The sequence below is a fragment of the Cryptomeria japonica genome, chromosome 9 (genome assembly GCF_030272615.1).
Source record: "Cryptomeria japonica chromosome 9, Sugi_1.0, whole genome shotgun sequence".
NCBI lineage: Eukaryota > Viridiplantae > Streptophyta > Pinopsida > Cupressales > Cupressaceae > Cryptomeria > Cryptomeria japonica.
In genome coordinates, this window is record NC_081413.1 from 583,253,123 (window position 1) to 583,258,077 (window position 4,955).

The following is a 4,955-nucleotide window of genomic DNA, read 5'->3' on the forward strand; positions in this document are numbered from 1 at the left end:
TCCATCTAATTTATAGAAATATTTTACCTTATACATTATTCTATTTCATATTGTCTAAACAAATATTTACTAATTTTCTTTTGGTATTAATCAATAGAGAATGCAAAAGAATAAACAATAGAGAAGGTGAGAAAATAAAGACCCAAATAAGACTAGCAATGAGAGGTTAAGAACAATACAAATGATTGGTGGTGTCACTATGTCCAAACTAATAACGAGAGCCAAACAATGGCTGGCACATAAATTAGAAATAAAAAAGATCAAGCATCAAACATAGAGCGCCTTAAAACCACTACAAAAATTTTTTTTAAAAAAAAAACAAAACATGTATATCTTTAATACATTAGCCTAACTCATTATTACTTCTCTTTAACTTACAAATATTTTAAAATCTTGTGTTTGTTTGGTTGTATCAACCTTCTTAAGAAATAACACATTAATAAAATTAAAAAAGCTCAATATACCAAAAAAAAACAAAAAAACTTCAACAAATATATATTAATAAGCATATATTACAATGGTAGGATGATTATATGTGGATATTAGGAGCTCACTTTCCACATAAAGTGCAATTACAAGGATAGTAGTAGGATGGTTTATATGCCTATATTAATAGCTTGTTTCCCAAATGTATCCAAAGTTACGGTGGCTCATTGGTGGTGAGCCTCCAGGAGGGAAGAGCAGAGAGAGGAATCTTTCTTGGTAGGGTCAATCCGAACTCTTCATCCCTATCCAAATCACCCTTTGCACTCCAATCAAAGCAGTGTATGAGCTGAGCCAGAACCAAGTAAACATTAGCAAGGCCCATGGAAATCCCAGGGCATGCTCTCCTTCCTGCTCCGAAAGATAACAATTCAAAGTGTTGGCCTTTCACGTCTATGCTTGACCCAATAAATCTCTCGGGCTTGAATTCTAAAGAATCTTCCCAAACACTTTCATCCCTTCCGATTGCCCAAATGTTCACATACAGCCTTGTTTTTGGTGGAATGTAATATCCTCCCACATTGCAACCCTCAGTGGATTCGTGTGGCACGAGCAAGGGGCCTCGTGGATGTAATCGAAATGTTTCATTCACCACACATCGCAAATACTATAAATTTACAAGATCACTTTCCCTTACGATGCGATCTCTCCCGACCTCTAATTCAATCTCTTTCTGCGTCATTGCCATCACTTGAGGGTTTCTCAGCAGCTCAGTCATTGCCCATTCTACAGTTGCCGCAGATGTCTCTATTCCACCGCTTAACATGTCCTGTGAAAGCATTGAACTCGTTGGTTAGTGAAATCTTAGGGGAAATTTGTAATTTCACAATTTCAGGAGACAAAAGAGAAAATTCCAACATTTAAGTAAGCAAAACCGACCGCGATGATTGCTTTTATTTGAACGCGAGAGACTTGTATCGGAGAATTCTCGCTCTCAGCCATGTCGAGCAGCACGTCCACAATGTCTAGTGACACTGACTTTTTCGCCCTTCTCCGTTCAACGTGCTCATCGATGAGCTTGTCAGCAAACTCGTCGTATATTTTATGAGCGGCCTGCATGCGGCGACAGTAGCCTCCCCAATCGAGAAAGGCAAGAGAGGGAATGTAGTCTCCAAGAACAAATACTCCGCCGAGATGGAAAATCTCATCAATCATCTTCAAAAACCACTCTCCACCGCCTAGTTCCTGGTCGGAGAAAGTTCTGCCTGCAAACATTCTGCAGATAATGTTGAGTGTGAGGGAGGAGATGGGCTTCCGCACTTCGATGCAGCGCATGCCATTGTTGCTCTTCTCCCACACAGATCGCACCATGGCAGACACCTCTTCCTCCCTCACCCACCTGAATGACTCCGTTCTCTTGGTCGTCAGTAATTCTATTGTGCACAGCTTTCTGATCTGCCGCCAGTTTTCTCCGTAGGGAGAAAACACCATGTCTCTCCGGTCGTAGGCAATGTAATGGGCTGCCGCTGAAGGTGGCCTGTTTGCAAATATCAGATCGTGGGTTTTAAGGAATTCTTTGGCCATAGCAGGGGAAGAGGCCACAACCGTGGGTACCGAGCCCAGGCGGAGGAACATGATTGGCCCGTACTTTTTTGCCAGTTCAGCCAGAGACTTGTGAGGAAGGCCTCCCAAAAGATGGAGATTGCCTACCAGTGGCCATGGCCGTGGCCCTGGTGGCAATCCCAACTCCCCCTTGTTGCTCTGGCTCTTCTTCTTTGTGACAAATCTGTATATCATCCAGAGGAAGATGAGCGACAAACCCAACTCTACAACAGGGGAATTCAGCCATGCCATATTTGGTTAGCCCAGTTTGCAAATCATCCATATGAGGTAATCGGTATTTAAGACAAGCTAACAGGCAAAAAGCCAGGCATCTTCTTTTAGTAAATGCTGCTTGACAAGATTGGCTTTCCCCTCGTAGTCATTAACCAGTCTGACCCACCCTGACTGAATGATGTTTCATAAGCTTATCTTTCAACACGTTTTCTTTGTATTTATTTGCAAGATGTTGAATTTTACAGGTAAGTGTAGTCATTTCCAATCAGACAAGTGTTTTTTAGTTTATTAGTAAAGATCTTCAATTTTCTATACAATTATTTTTCATGCTAATTGAGTTTAATAATTTTTTTAGTTTGTAATTTTTTATTTCTAATGTCGTGAATATTAAATTATATTGTTTTTTCTGATTGATTTAGGTTGTGTTCTATGTATCTAATAGTGCATAAGATGTATTTTACATATAAGTTGCTCAACATGATTGTCTTTAATCAAACATTTTTTAAATATTTATTTCTAAGATGTTAAATTTTATATGTAAGTAGTAAAATTAAATTTGATTTTGATAACTATTAAAAGATATTTTTAAAATAAAATAATCAAATCTAATTGTAATAAGCCTTACATATGCTCCAAAACATGTGGGTCCAACAAGATGTCTTCTATTAATTAATTGATAGACTTGAAATAACTTATCATCATGTTTGTAAGTGGTAGTAAAGGTTTGAGGAAATAACTAATTGAAGTTACATGTCATGATAAATGCAGCATGCAAAAGACATGGATAATATTTCTCCAAATTTGACAAACGGGTGTTTAACTTGATCAGTTCACTTTTGTGAATGCCCTTCCAGTTTGTGCTTTGGAATAGGGCATGAACATCCATTAAAGTATAATTAAGAACATATTAACATTGTATCGTTGTTGTGAGTGTGTTGATGTCAATAACATGTGTTAATGGGATGTTGTATCTTAGATGCTTTTCTCATACATATTGACTTGCATGCTTGGTGCACCTTATAGATTGATATCTATTGGTATAAATTTCATGTATCCATGTTAACTATTAGTATATACTGTATGTTTACATGATATTATTTATTGATAACAATTATATTCTTATTGTGTTTTATATTATTACATTATTTTACACAATGTAATTATATTTCATTATTTCTATTTTGTTGTATCATTTCTATACTTGTATTCTTATTATGTTTTCTTTGGTTCTATCTTTGATATTACTACATGATTGGTGTCTTTTGCACAATATAGCCTTTTTGCTTTTCTTCCAATTTATTGCACCATTTCTATACACAACATTGGAGGGAACCTATATTATAACTAATGCATTTTTATGATTATGACTACAATGATACATTTAAGACAATTATGATCAATTTTTATATTAGATAGATCTTCAATGTACTATATCATGCTATATTATATGGTATTAATATATTATACATTATATTAGTAATATATATTATATGATTGTCTTATATTATATGTTATAATATATTATATATAATACATAATATAAAATTATAATAGTATAATTTATATATAATTTAATAAAGTATAACACATGTAATAAAATAATATTATATTATGTATTAAATTTACATTTATATTATATACTATATACACTATATTTTATGTTAGAAACCTTAGAATATGTATGACATTTTTGTTGTAATTTTGTTAAATATCATTATGCACTATGTAAACTTGATGACACACAAGTTAAAAAACTCAATTCAAGGTTAAAACACATGAAATGGAGGCATTTTAATAGTGCATTACTTTAGGCTTTTGTCTAAACCAATCACAATGAAAAAAGGGAAAGAAAGAGATTTTACTAAAAAAATGTGACTACATTTCATCTTCCACAATACAAGATTACATCTTTTAAAATATCAAATGTTATTGTCTTTTATATTCCACAAGATACAATAATTATTTATAGAACATGAAACATGATGTTTTATAAAACAAAAGAAAGTAATCCTATTTCTTAAAAATAATTCTTTTTCCAACTATATATATATATATATATTTGTCCTTTTGTACTTCTTCTTTTATCTCTCTCTCTCCTATCTTTCCTTCGCTATCTCTCCCTCTCTCTCATATCTTTTTTCTGTCTCTATCTATCTCTCTCTCTCCCTATCATGCCTTATCTCTCTCTACATGTCTCTCTCAACTTCTCTTATTGTATATATCCTCTCCCTCTCTATTACTCTCTCTCTTTATACATCTCAATATCTATTTATGTCTCTCTCCCTCTCTCTTTCATTATTAGATCAATCAAAGAAAGTTATCATTCCTAATAGTAAGACCATGCACTACCATTAGAGCTTAGTTTATTACCTATACTAGTTCAACCTATCCCTTACCTTGGTTTCCTCTTAACATTTACCTATGTTACCAACCCCTCTATCATTCAATGGAGTAAGGTGTTTTTTCATTTAAATGCTCCCCCCAACAAGATGTGAGTTATGTCCCTTCCCCTCTACAAAGGAAAAACTGTCACTTTTGACGGCCCCTCTAAGGTTACCGATATCTCAAATGATGACATGGGTCCATTTGGTCTTCATCCATTAAAGACTCTCTTGAACATCCTCTACCTTCCCTCAATATCTTTGCTAGACCCGATCCCTCTCCCCTAGTGGATGAAACACCTTTTAATTTTATTT

General features: G+C 34.5%; 1 pseudogene; it reads right to left on the bottom strand.

Annotated features, from left to right (window-relative positions):
• Window positions 1-529: 529 nt before the first annotated feature.
• On the bottom strand, window positions 530-2,244 carry LOC131032554 (cytochrome P450 71AU50-like; annotated as a pseudogene).
• Window positions 2,245-4,955: the final 2,711 nt, after the last annotated feature.